Below are 13,953 nucleotides of genomic sequence, written 5' to 3' on the forward strand. Positions count from 1 at the left end.
CAACTGAGCTCTGGGAGTTGCCTTTGGTGCTAGAGCCCAGGCCTGCATCACAGAGCTGTGGCCTCATCACAAAGGGCTCCGGGGGGGGGGGGGGGAGGGGGGGGGCAAGAAGAGGAAGAGGCTGAACCACAGCCCCTCCCCACCACGGGCCCAGCAGGTCCCTACATTCTAGGCCTTCTTGATCCCTCCTTCCCACTCCAGCTGCCCAACCTGTCACAGATAAAGCTTAGTCAACTTTCTGTTCTTTCCCCCTGGAACCCAGATATTACCTGCTTCCTCAGAGATCCCTGCTTGTGGTCCATCCATTTCATAGTTTTTGAAAATGTGGAGTTGTCCCTGTAATTTTTGTTATTTCCCAGGGATGATTATTATTTCTCCCAGGAGACAGGATCTCCTCTGTCTGCAACAACATTCTTTTGTGTAGTATGTTCTTGCCTTGCGTCAACTCAGATATAGGAGTTAAATTTCTTCCATACTTTAGCTTTTTTGAATAAGATTTTTATAATTTTTTTGTTTCAATTAATCTTTACTGTCTTGAGCTAGAGGGACTTAAAAATACTTTAAAATTACACAAAGTTCAGAAAGCTACATAAGTATAAAAAATTGAAATATTGAAAGCTTCAAATGACATTTTTATATGTTTCTAGTATTTTTGCTTCTAAGATAAGTGAAAGTTAAAGTGCACAAGAAATTTTGGAACATTTTGTACACACACACACACACCTTTGAGAAATCAATCCAGTACTCTCAAATGTGAGAACCAAGCATTGCTTTTAGTTCCAAGGACTTCTTTTACTACTTCTTGTAAGGTAGGACTGCCAGCAGCACCTATTTTATTATTTGTGTATTTGGGAATTTACTTTTCCTTCATTTTAAATGGTAGATGTTCTGGACGTGGAATCCTTGGTTGACTTTTTTTTCTTTAAGCTTTGGATATGCCGTCTCACTGCCTTACCCCCACTGTTTCTGATCAGAAGTCAGTGGTTAAAGTTATTGTGGTCCTTTGTACAAGAAGAGAATTTTTCTCTTGCTGCTTTCAAGATTCTCTGTCTTTTCACAGTTTGACTGTGATGTTTCTGGGAGTGGATATATTTGTTTTCATTTTACTAAGGGTAAACATTGCCTTTATAGATTACTGTTTTAAGTCAAATGTGGTAAGCTTTCAGCTATTACTTCTCCAGGTATTTTCCCCTTTTCTCTTTCTTTCTGAGACTCTTTTTCCACCTATAATTGGTGTGCTTGATGATGCAGGTATTAAGGTTTATATTATAACTGAAGTGAGAAGTCTTATCACTACACCATAATCAGTTTATCATCAGTGTAGATTGTTTTATGCTGACACTACATAAATTAATTCCTTTTCTGAAATGAAGGCTCATTCCAAAAAGTACTTTTTTCTGTGACAATACTCTTGAGCTTCTGGATCTTTTTTTACAAATATTAGCAGTCAAGTAAAGAAAGCTGGCTGTTACCTCTTTGGCAGAGTTAAGAATGCAGGCCAGTATAGTCTAAGGATTCACTGTACTGATGCTGTGTTTGCTCCAGTTCTCTGTCCTGAATCTTCTCTTCACAGATTTGGTATTTGCTGACTGTCCACCACATGTGAGGACCTGTGTGTACACACCTATGTGTGTAGACCTATGGGCTTTGCCCTCGAATAGCTAGTGAGGAAGCCAGACAGAGCCGGCCAGTCTGGTGTGGCATCCTGTCCACTGAGTGGGGGCAAGGCCTGCTGGGCCTGGGTCTGTCCTGAAGTGTCAGGGATGGTTTCCTACATATGGTGTGCCTGGAAATGGAGGAGCAGCCTGCATGTGTGGAAGGCAGAGATGATGAATCTGGGGCACTGCAGGGATGGTGGGGCTGATGAAGTCGGCGAGGGCCGGATCATATGGAAGCGGTGGCAGAGTTGGTGCAGAGCCATTTGAAGGACTTTGAGCAGGACCCTTATGGATCAGACTTGGATTTTCATCCAGTTTCTGTTACACTTGATGTTTGCTGAAGCCCCTTTCCAGGGCTTGGAGGTGGGCAGTGGGGAGGGGTCACAGGGGCCATTCTCTGGGAAGCAGTCTAGGAGGGCTGACCCCACCTCCACCCCATCCACATCCTCTGTAGCTCCACGACCACTTTCTGTAATTGAGTGGGTGGCTCCTGAGCTTCCCCCACCCCATGGGAAGCCCATTGGTAGGCACATTTCAGAGCCCAGCATGGGCTCAGCCAGCTGACACTTGCAGCCCCTTGGAGAAACTGTCAACCAGAGTGGAGCAGATAGAACCCGTCCCCACCCCAACCTTCAAAGGGAGAACTCCTGTTGGGGTGGGCCTGAGCGGGGACACCTAAACTCCCTGCTCTTCCTGCCTGATGGGGAGGAGTGGCAGGGACCTTTCTGACCCTGCCCAGGCCCCTGCCCTGCCTCGTGGAGCTGAGAAGACCAGGTCAGGGAAGAAGAAGCCCTGGCAGTTGTGACCCCGTGTCTGAATGTGCACAGCATGGCCTCTTGTCTGACACTCCTCACTTGCCAAGGCCCTGGGCTTCCTTTGGCCTCCAGAGCTTCTGGATAGCAGACAGTGGAAGAGGCTGTTGGGTCTGTGGTAGGGCTGGGGGTGGGGATGATCAGAGTGCCCCTTCCCTCTCTTGGCCTGTCTTTGTTTCAGGCACAGTTCCCCCCATGACAGGCTGCAGGACGACTCCCAGTCACTCCTGCCTCCCTCAATTCACAGCCTTATGTTGTCCCTCCCCCCATATTGCCCCACAGATAATGGTCTGTGTTACCAGTAGAATAAGGGCAGAAATGATGGCATGTTGCTGTCAAGAGTAGGTTACACAGAAATGGTTGCTTTCTTCTTGTCCACTCTGTCCCTCTGGGGGAAGCCAGTTGCCATGTCGTGAGAGGCCCTATGAGGAAGCTTGCACATGGAGGACTAAGGCCTCTGGCCAGCAGCCACCTACATGAGCCTTCTTGGAGGCAGATCCTCCAGCCCCAGCCAAGCCTTCAGATGACTGCAGCCCTGGCCCACGTCTGGGCAGCAGCCTCAGGAGAGAGCCTGTGCCAGAACTACTCAGCCAAGCTGCTCCTGGATTCTTGACCATGTGAGATAATAGTTTATTACTTTCAGTTACTAAGTTTTGAGGTGATTTGTTATGTGGCTATATTATCTAGTACACCCCCTTCCTTCTTAACAAGGACCCAAGATGATCCCTGCCTACTGATGGTCCCTGAACGCCCTGTCTGTCCCCCCATGCCCTTTCCTTCCAGGACACCAGCCTGGAGCACTGGATTACAGATGAACTTGGAGATGCAGAATGAATTGACCTAGTTCCCTGGAGGCTTGAGGAAGACGTGAAAAGGGCTGTAGATTATTCTTCTGGATGGGGAGTGGGACTTTGTGGACAGAGGGGTGGGGGCAGGAATGCCACCCCCTAGGAGAGACCCCCCCAGAAAAGCACTGTAAGCACAAGCCCTCATATCCCCTCTTCCTTCCACCCTTTGCTCTTCTCTGCAGAGGGGAGGAACAAGGTGGGCCCTCACTCCACCTCTGTCCATTCCCTGTCCCCTTCATAAAAGAGCATGGGGAAGTCCCTGCATAGGTCCCAGTGAATCTTTGATTACTCTCATAAACCTGAAGGGTATAGGATATTATCTAGTAGAAAGGGAAAATGCCACCCACAGAACTTTCCAGGAAACCTCTGACCCATTAAAACACAGGGGCTTCTACTAAGGCTGTGGAGAGCAGGGTTGTGGGCAGAGCTGTGGAGTCTCTTCAGCAGTTGTCCCCACCCCAAAACAAAGGGTGGGGATGATGCTTTGGAAACTTCTAAAGGGGACTTTAGAGCTTCACTTTACAGTGCGATCATCCCTGGCGAGTGCCAGAGCTTCCTCCTTTCTGTGCCCATTTCTCCACTGGTGACAGGGCAAGAGTCACCACCACCCGTTGAGGCTCAGAACCTCAGGTTGCCTTAAATGTTTCATTATTCAAGCTTCAGAGGGTGCCCTTCTCTCCCTAAGCCTCTGCACAGAACAAAGGTGTCCCTTTCTCCATTCTCTGCCCCCAAGTCTCTGGCCATTGTGTCTCCACAGGGACAGGTCTTCAGCTTCATGGCTTGTCTCTTTGCATCACTCTGTACACAGGCTCAGTGGGACATGGCATGTGCAAGTGCCACCATGCACCTCCTGCAGGCTTGCTGCCCTTTGCTTTCAATATTTTCTTTTCCTGACAGGGCTGTCTGCAGCCTAAGTCGCAGGCCCCATGCTCATTGCAGGCAGAGGTCTGGGTCCCTGAGCCAGCCTTGCGGGTGCTGTGGGCCAAGGCCACATGTGCTCTGTTGCAAGAATGCTCTCTCCAAGACAGACAGACAGAGAGGGGCACAGGTGGGTTTGGGGTTCTTCAATGTAATTATTGTCATGACCAGAGCAGGCCTACTTTGTAGCTCATGAGTATGTCACATGCATGGAGCACTACACAGTTTTGTGCTTTTTAATTTTTTTTGGAGGGTTGGCTGGAATACTTCACAATTGTCAAAGCCATTTTATTATCTGATATTCATCACAATCCATTTTGGTGGGTCGTTATCATTACTCCACTTACTAGGTGAGGAAACTGAGGCTCAGGGTGGTTGGTTACGGGCACATCAGCAGAGCTGGAATGTGAAGCCAGGGCTCCTGCCCCACAGCTGCAGCCACGCAGCTGTCTTGCTGCCTGCTGTTCTCCCCGCCTACAGCCTTTGTCCACAACCTGCCCCTTTGTCAGGCTTGGATTATAACCTTGTGGGGGGAAGGAGGGGGGTGTCCAGGGCTGTATCTCCCGAGGCATGCATTTTTCAGTCCCTCTTCTGAAGGGTGTATAGGACATGTGACAGCTGCTTGCTGCACACTCGCTTGCTGCACACAGAGCACGCACACTGCAAATGCAGTGCCTGCAGGGGCAGTGATCTGTGCTCTGCCCTGTCCCCTGCAATGTTAAACCTCCTTAGGCCTGCAGCAGCTGGTCCAGTGAACTCTGGTGGGGTGTGACTAGCAGTGACCACTGGGTGGCAGTGTGTTCTCATGCCTGAGACCAGAAAAGCCACCAAGGGCTGAGGAACCATGGGGGTTAGGGCAGAAGGAGGAACCTCAGCTGGCTGCCCAGAAAGGTTGCGAGACCTGATCTCCTGGAGGACTTGACAGGGCAGGGCTCCTGTGTGTGTGTGTATATGTGTGTGTACATGTGTGTGTACGTGTGTGTGGATGTGTGCGTGTGTGCACATGTGCACGAACACACCTGCTGCAGCCCAGGGGCCAAGGGCAAGTGCTGAAGTGCAGCTGAGTTTGGGGTGGGGTGCACCAGAGGGACAGAAATATAAAGGAAACCAGGGCAGCCAGCACAATGTGGATGGAAGTTTGGAGGAGAGAGCTGTAGAGGTAAGGGGTGAGGGCTTTTTGGAGCTTCAGAAAAATGATTACCCAGGAGAAACAGAGCAAGAGAGACCAAGGAAGAAACAGAAAGAGAAAGGGGAAAATGAGGGAGATTGGTTGGGGAAAGTAGGTTATGAGGCTGGGGTGGGAGAAGGGAGCCCCCAGAGGCTGGGGAGAGACAGGAGACTTCACTGGGTAAGAAAGAGCCAGACTCAGACTTGCTGCTGACAGGGAGTTTGTTTGGACTGAGCCGCTGCGGTCTGCGGTCACCTTGGCTCTGGCTCAGAGCTGCCCTGGCTCCGGCTCCTCCAGCCCCAGTTCCGGCTCTTGCTCTGGCTCAGGATCCTCCAGCTCCTGCTCCTCTAGCTCTGGGTCCAGCTCTGATTCTTGCTCCAGCTCCTCTAGCTTGCTCTGAGCCTGAGGAGGGTGAACCTCATGCTCTAAGGCAGAAAATCTTCTTGGTTGCCATTGTAAGAGATGACGGAGAGAGAGATGGAGGGTGGGAGGGGAAGGATGAAGAGAAAGAGGGTAGGAAGAAGTCTGAGTCCTATTTTTTCCCAGCCCCCCTGCCCTCTCCCTCTGGTCTCAGGCCTTCTCTTAGCCCCTTCCAGCCTCCCCAGGCATGGGGGTCCCCTAAACTGCAGAGGATTATGAAAAGGCGGACTCTGAAGGCAAGTTCAGGGTCTACTTTGGTCATCCTCCCTGAGGAAAGGGAACCAGCACTCTGAGGGTAGAGGAGAGGGAAGCCAGTGGGGTGGGGGTGCATCCCGAGCTCACCTGTCTTCTCCAAAGGTGAAAGCCAAAGGCTCCAGTCACCAAAAGGAGCAGTGAGACAATAGCAAGGATGAGAACGGCAGGGAGATGGCCTGCTTTGAGGGTACCTGGGGCTTTCCCAGAGCATTGGGCACCTGTGGAGAAAGTACAGGATTAGGCATAGGGTCAGGGCTGAAAAGGACATCTTGCCATTCCTTCATGCTTGACAGATGCAGTGAGGTCTAGAGAGTGTAAGGTACTTGTCCAGGGTCATTCAGCTAATTAGTGGCAGAAGTGGGTCAGGCCTAGACAAGAGTTTGGGGTCCGGCCCTGACTGGAAAGAAAAGAGCTGGGATTGGGGTCAGCAGGAGGTGGTCTGGAAGGGGATCAAGATGATCACTTGAGTTGGGACCATGGCATTTTGGGGCCTCAGGCCTTGGCTAGACAGCTCTGTAGAGTACACCGCTGCTCCAAGAAGCCTCTCTCCCTGGTACAGCTGGCATTGCCAGGGTTGGGAAAGGAGCCTGTCCTCTTGCATCTCCAGCCAGAGTCCTGGGGAACTTCTCCAGGACCGGTTGTCCAGGACACTCCACCACAAAGCGTGCTTGTCCAGATGCTGGAGTTACCTTGCAAAGCAGCTTCCCCAGAGAGCCACATAACCCAAAGGATTTGGGAATCACTGAAAAAATTAGAGAGAAGAGATCTTTTAGGGTCCCGACCCTTTTACTTAATGCACAGGTTTGATCCTGAATCTCAATCACTCCACACTCACCTGGGTTCTGATTGAGTGAGGTTGGGGGGAGGAGATCAGGGGTTATGGCCAAATTAATCTCATTAAGACAATGCTCTGCTCAGAAACTTTCCTGCTCAAAAACTTTCCAGTCTCCCTATTGCCCTCAGGACATTGTTCAAACTGGCCCTGAAGGACCACATAAGAAATACTATGTCACATTCTTTTATATTACTTTCTACTCAAGTGCTCAGGACCCTCACTGTCAGTTAGGTGAGTTGGCCCCCAATATACCTTGCAACGTTCCCTCTTGCATGACTTGGCTCACATCAGTGCCTCCTGCCTGTGGTGCCCTGAATGAACTTTATCCCCTTCGGGATGTTTAGAGAACAGTGACCTGACCCATTCATCTAGAGACAGAGCATTCTCAAAGATGTAGAGTGAGAGACAAGGTAGCTAGGAGGAGACAAGTGGCAAAGGGCCTGGCTCTGACTGAGCACGGCACATGGGAGAGTGAAGATCTGGTGACATAGACACCAGAGTTTAGACTCTGAGTCTGGCACTTCCCAGCTTAGTGACTTTGAGAAAGTTCTTTTTCTATAAAATAGGGGTAACAATGTTTCTCCCATAGAGTTGTACACAGAAGTTGGCCCTCAAGAAGACATTGGACAGAAAGAATTGGTGGGCTGGCATGACCGACTGGATGTGGGGGAAGCAGGAGGCCAGGTTTTAGGGTGAGTGAGGTACCAGTGGAGTTACTGACAGGCTGCATCAGTAAGAGGACTAGTGTGAAGAAAAGATGGGGTTAGGGTGAGGCTGGGTGGCAGAGATCCAGAAAGCAGGTGGAAATTCAGGATTGGCCCTCAGATGTATTACTTGTTAGCTTACTCATGTATTCATTCAACCAATATACATTATTCAGCACCTTCTATGTGGTGCTGCTTTTATTGGCCACAGGTGAGTACCGTAGCTGTAGCTGATCTGTCATGGCTGATGGTTATAATCAATCAACACACATTCTGGTTTTTTTTTTTTTTTTTTTCTGTGTTTGTTTTATACTGTCTTGGAAAACCCTTGCTTAGTAAATATTTGCTGACCAAGGGACTGATTTATTAACTCCTCCCAAATCCAGGCCACTTCCTGCAACTTTAACCCAAGCCCTATCCCCAAAGTGGACAAGGATTCTAGAAATATATTCCCCCTGTTTTGAACCATTCAAACTTTTGCCACCTCTCTTCTAACTTCTCACACCCTCCCTCCAATTCAGAGCAGGGGAGTCCCTTAGAGAACAGTGGAATGTTTATCTTGTGGCTCAAGCGGACATTTTCAGTTTGGCTTCTTTATAACAGGGGTGAGAAAAAAGTAGGCCATAATGGGCAGCCTCTGGAGTTTGTACCCAGTGGCCTGGCATCATGGGCTGAATTTGCCCAGCCAGCCCTCCCTGTTCTTGCTCCCGTGGGATGGGAGCTACTCCTTTTCCACCTAGGGCTGACCTGTATGACTGCCAAAGTGACAGTGGCACTGAGCTGTTGCCCCTGCAGATGGATGTGGCAGGTGTAGGTCCCAGCCTGGGCCTGCCTGGCTTACAGTCTCTAGTCGAAGGACAAAGTTGCCACTGTCTGGCCACCAGGAGGGTAGGGCCTCCCCCAGGAGGGGTCCACTTGGCAGTGAGGGAAGACTGGGTTCCTACACCAGGAGGCAGGCGACAGGGCAGCTCCACCCTGGAACCTACTGTAGCGTACACTGTCATTGTGTTTGGGGACTCCAGACCTGGAGAGAAAAGGGAATCCAAAGTCAAAGCTGCAGGGGGCTGCAGCAGTGGAGTGCTGGCACTGCAGGGAGGGAGGCAGCAGAGTGAAGGAGGTGGTCCGCCTCAGAAGAGCGCTGAGGAGTAGAATGAGGTGGATGAACTGAGGACGCTCAGAAACCCAGAAAGTGGGCCTGGGCCAGCAGGAGACCAGAGGCTGGCAAATGAGGCTGGGTGGCCAAGGGAAAGCCAGAAGGGGAGAAGGCAGCTGAAAGGCTGCCAGAAGGGGGTTGGACAGGTGACCGGGAGACCTGGAGCAATCACAGGCTGCAATAGCTGCAAGAACCTGGTTTGGGGACGTGGTTCAGGGTGGGTGGGGGGTGGGGCAGGGAGGGGTTGTGGTCAAGTGTGAACGCAGACTGGGGGATTTACCCAGAACAGTGAGGTTGTATATGACGGAGACACTGAAGCCATTCTGTGGGTGAGGACAGAGCCCCAGGGCCCAGAGTGTGAGAGGCTGACTTGGGGCAGGAAGAGTAAGTTTTCAGCCAAGTGGTGATGGGGGGACTCCTGGACAGGGACTTAGCCCTGGCCCTGGAACCAGTGCACAGAAGTTGGGCAGTAACGATGGCTGAAGGAGCTATTCAAAATGACCCAATCGGAGGTCCTGAGAGACCCTGAGGGGCTGGCAGTCACTATGCAAGGAGAAAGAAGACTTGATCAGCCCCACCAGGAACACTTTCCCAACACAGCAGACCAACCACATCGGAAGTTCCTGAAACAGGGTCCTTGCTTCAGACTTCTCTTGTCCAACCACACCCACCGCCCCTCAGCTCAGTGCTGGCACCTGGAGATTCTTAAAGTAAATCCCCTGAAATCTACTTTGCCCTTTCTTCTGCCTCGAGTTTACTTGGTATCGTCTACCTTTCCCATTCACCAGTCCTTGCCTGAGGATCCCCACAAAGCCCACCCCCTGAGCTACAGAAGTCTGAAACGAATCCCTCCAGCCCCACACTCTTCCACCCTCCCTGTCCCCCTCCCACTGGGCGGCACCATCCACTACTGCAGAGGGACTAGCAAGGCAGGTGTGAGGGAGCAGTCTGCGGAGGAAGGGAAGGAGGGGCCGTGAGGGTTTCTGGCTTCTGAGGGACTGACAGCTCAGGGGAGGGGACAGAGGGCGGGCTTGGTGCTGGGTTGTGAGTCTGATGCCATTAGTTCCTGATCTGGGGGTTCTGTTACGAAAGTTGGGGTATGTACCTGTCTGGTTGATGCTGCCAAGTGACCCCTCCTCTTCGCAAAAGGCTCCAGGAGGAGCGGGATTGTGGGGCTGCAGGGGAGCTGGGCAGGAGCCCCCTCCTGGGCCCACACGACCGGGACCTCTGCCTTGGGCACTGAAGCTTCCACAGGGGGAGCAAAAGAGAGGCCAGGGGGAGGGAGCCATGAGTCAAGAGACTTAGGAGTAGAGAAGGAGCCTCAGTGTTTCCTGGGGAGAAACAGGGTGGAAGAAGAGCTTGGGTTTCTGCCCCTTTCCTCCCAAGGGGGTGACCAAACAGAAGCTTCGAGGATGGAAAGACTGCCCCCAGGAAGGTGTTAGAAGACTCCACGGCAGAGCTAAGGACTCTGGATCTTTGAGGCCATAGAGAGATCCCTGCTGGCCCCTTCCCGCGGGCCTGGAGGTCAACCCTCCCACCATCCCACCTTACCTAGAGCCACACACAGCAGTTGCAGAAGCAGCAAGCCCACGAACTGAGCCTCCCACATCTCCACCATGGCCGGGGCCCCGCTGAGCCCTCCAAAGTGAGGATGACAGTAAAGGGGTGGGGAGGAGCTGGGGGACCAAAGAGGAGTTCTGCAAAGAGGGAGGTAGAGGAAGGGAATCTAGAGGAAGAGGGCCTGGGAGGGAGGTCTGAAGAGAGAGTGGCGAGGGACCAATGATTGGAGGCTGGGATTCAGAAGAAAGCTGGCCAGATGAGGCAGCTGGAGGGTGAGGTAGGGGTGGGGGGTCCCAGGGAATGGGGCAGGGCAGTGGCAGGGCAGAGTGGAGGAAGGTGGCTGTGGGGAGCTGGGATGCTGTTCTGCTGCTCCCAGGGCCCTCGCCCCTGTCCTCCTGCTTTCCCTTCTCCTTCCCCACTTCCCCTCCTGAGGGGGTTGATTCCCAGCAGCACCACCTTCCTCCGTCCTGGGTCTCCCCACCGTCCCCTCCTCCCCCCTCCCCCACCCTCCAGACTGTTCCTTTCCGCAGGGACCTTCTGCCCTTCTCTGCAGACCGTTTCCGCCTGGAACGCTCCACTTGCCCATGTTTAAGCTGTCTCCTCAGTCAGGCTAAGTGTGTTGTGGGGTGGAGAACAGCTACGTTGTGTTGTCTTCACTATGAGCTAGGCACTGTACTGGACACTCTACAGACAGTAACTCATGAAGTCTAATATTTTCCTCCATTGTACAGAGGAGGAAACTGAAGCTCAAATATAAAGTAATTTGCCAAAGTCAGTAAGGGAGAGTGCCGAGAAAAGCAGTGTGCGGTCCTGACCCTAGTGGCATCATGGGTGTCTTCTAGTCTTCGGGGAAGAATGGTGTTGTCAATGAGTGAGCCCCTCTCCACCTTCCAGCTCACAACCCTGTGCACTCAGAAGCTTAACCAGTCCAGAGATTCTGAAGTAGGAGGGGACAACAAGGTGATATGACAGGGTGATATGGAGATGGAGAGATGCAGAATCTTGTAACAGATCATACTCAAGAAAAACTGAGGCAGGGAGATGAGGGAAGGAAGGCTGAGACTGACAACTCTTGCTCCCCAGCCCCGCTGAGGAGCCCAGCTGGGAGAGGTGGAGGGTGGGTGACAAGAACATGCAGCAGGCCTGGGACCCACACGAGGCCCTGGAGTTCTCCCTGCTTGACCAGATGCCCCGCAGCTCTCACTCCAGATCCTTGGAGGTCAAGACCCAGGCCTACCAGCCCTCTGTGGCTTCAGGGGCGGGCCTTCCCGTTTCTGGGGCTGTTTCCATCTGCCTGGTTCAGCACAATAGTGCTGGTAGCTTTCCACTGGGCTCAGCAGTGTCTAGATCTTGTGTGGGTTAGCAGGGAAGTGTGTGTATTGTTGGGGAGGAGCATCCCCAAGAATCCCAAACAGAACATAAGTCAGCTCTTGAAAGAAGGCTGGGCTCCTGGTCCACCCTGGAGGGCTGACCTGGTGTACCTGAGTCCTGGGTGGGAGGAGCGTGCTGCTGCCTTTACAGAAGAGCATGGTCCCGACTGGATGTGAGGGCAGCCACCCTCTTCCGTCTCCACCCTTTCATTGCACTGACGGGACCCTGGGAAAGCAGGAGACAAGTTAAAAACAGTAGTGTGACTATTTCCTTCTTAAATTATACAAAAAGGGGAGTGGAGGGGGCAGCTGTGGGGCTTGGCCCCTACCCCGGCCCCACCCCGGCCTGGCACTGTCTGAGAGGTGGGAATCTGATTGAGATCCAGGGGTCAGGCAGGATAGGGATGGGCAGGACATGGGACTGGGTGTGCAGGGGGTAGGTAGGAGAGGCTACCAGAGGAGGTGGGATTGGTGGGGGGATATCTGTGCATCTGGTGGAATAGTTACCTCTTTCAATTTTATGGAGTAGCTTTCATAGGAAAAGGCTTTTTTCTGTAATGGTTCCTAGACTGTAGGTTGGGTAGATATTTTGGCTTTGGTTCTGGGTGGACACAGTAGTGTAGTCTCTGTGAAGTTTCTTCAGCTGTAATCCAAATCAGTGATATCTATGCCTCAGTTGCCTGGGCTAGGGGAGTCTGTGGCAGCAGTAGCATGGCTTTGCTAGGGGCTGGGCACTGGGCTTGATTCTCAGGCTGGGGCTATGTGTGCATTGAGGGTCAGCCAGCTCATGGATGGGCTTGTTGGAGGTGGGACAGCCAGGCTCTTTCTCCGGCTGGGGATGTGCAAAAGCACACAGTGGCTTGGCCAGCCTGTGGTTGGCTTCCTTGTTGTACAGGACTGCCTGTTCCTTGGGGGGCTGTGTGGGCTTGGATGTCAGAGTCATGGCCATTTTCCTGGGCCAGGCTCCAAGTGGCCAGGTTTGTGGCACACAGTCACCTATGTGAGCCTGGTGGAACGATGGCAGAGCCTCAGGGGTGGAGATGCTGTGACTACTGTTCCCCAGAGCAGGGTGCATTCTGGCAGTGGCTACCATTTCCAGATGGCTCTGTACTGTAGCAGCTTGGATCACCAGGGGTCGGGGGGTGTACAATGTGGGCTCTTATTCTGGAGCAATGCAACCATGGGAACTCCACACAGCTTCCCAAACTGGGCTCAGGGACTATGAGAACTTCAGGATTCTCCTGTATCAAGGACTGTAGGTGTCTGTGGTGGTAATGGGAGCTGCTGGGGGCCTCCTGCTTACATTTTTTCTGCTAGAGGAAGTCCTGCCTGGCTCTGATCTGATCCCAGGGGAAGGACAGGGTAGCAGAGGCAGGGTGCTTTGCTCCCCTCTCTATTCTGACATCCTGGGTTTCTGTGCTTCACAGGGATTCCACCACTCCCTTGCTGTTCTCCAGCACTCTTTTTCAGACATTCAAGCTGAGTTTTAGTTTTTTATTTGTTGGTTTGGTCCTTTTTTGTGGGGGGTGGACAAGCGTCAGGCACCTCTAGTCAGCCACGTTGCTGGTCATTCCAAAAGGAACTTTTAGCTGTTGTCAAAACTTACACACTATGACTCAGATATGCAAAAAGAAAATAGTTGATCTCATATTGCTCTGAGCAGCCATTTCTACTAATGTAAGGGAAAAAAACATCTTAAATTTGTCTAAATCTAGTAACTGTTTTCTCCAGCATGAAGTAGTCCTTTGTGAGTAAATATGTAGTTGGCTTAAGGTACAAGCTTCCTAGAGGGCTCATTTCAGGGTCTCAAAGTGTTTCTCTTTTTCTTTCTTCTTCTCAAGATGGTGCCTGGGTGAGGCCTCTTGGGCCTTTGCAGACTCCTGCTGAGAAGTCCCTGGTTCTGTATGAGTCATGGGGCATCTGGTGCTGATGTTGCTGAATGGTGGCTCGTACCTACTAGTGGAAGTAGATGGCCCCTGCCCAAGCCCCTGGGAGATGAGCACCACAGTCTGCATTCTTCCTGCCCTGCTTGCAGGTGGAGTCCAACTCTTTTTATCATCCCTTCTGTTTTTCCCCTCTGGGATTTGCAGCTTCTGAAAATCTTCACATCATGTGCTACCATTGGCAACTGGAAATGGAAGTGCTAACTTGGGCCCTTTTACCTGGCACTGCTTCGCCTCCCACAACTGCTGCTCTACTGCTCCTTAACCTGTTAATCTTGGTGCCAAAGTGGGTGTGGGACTTCTCTTAAA

At 51.9% G+C, this 13,953-nt stretch overlaps 1 pseudogene; it reads right to left on the minus strand.

Annotated features, from left to right (window-relative positions):
• Positions 1 to 5,671: 5,671 nt before the first annotated feature.
• On the minus strand, positions 5,672 to 12,644 carry LOC134363679 (lymphocyte activation gene 3 protein-like; annotated as a pseudogene).
• Between the last annotated feature and the right edge of the window lie 1,309 nt (positions 12,645 to 13,953).

The sequence above is a fragment of the Cynocephalus volans genome, chromosome 15 (assembly GCF_027409185.1).
Source record: "Cynocephalus volans isolate mCynVol1 chromosome 15, mCynVol1.pri, whole genome shotgun sequence".
Taxonomy (NCBI): Eukaryota; Metazoa; Chordata; class Mammalia; order Dermoptera; family Cynocephalidae; genus Cynocephalus; species Cynocephalus volans.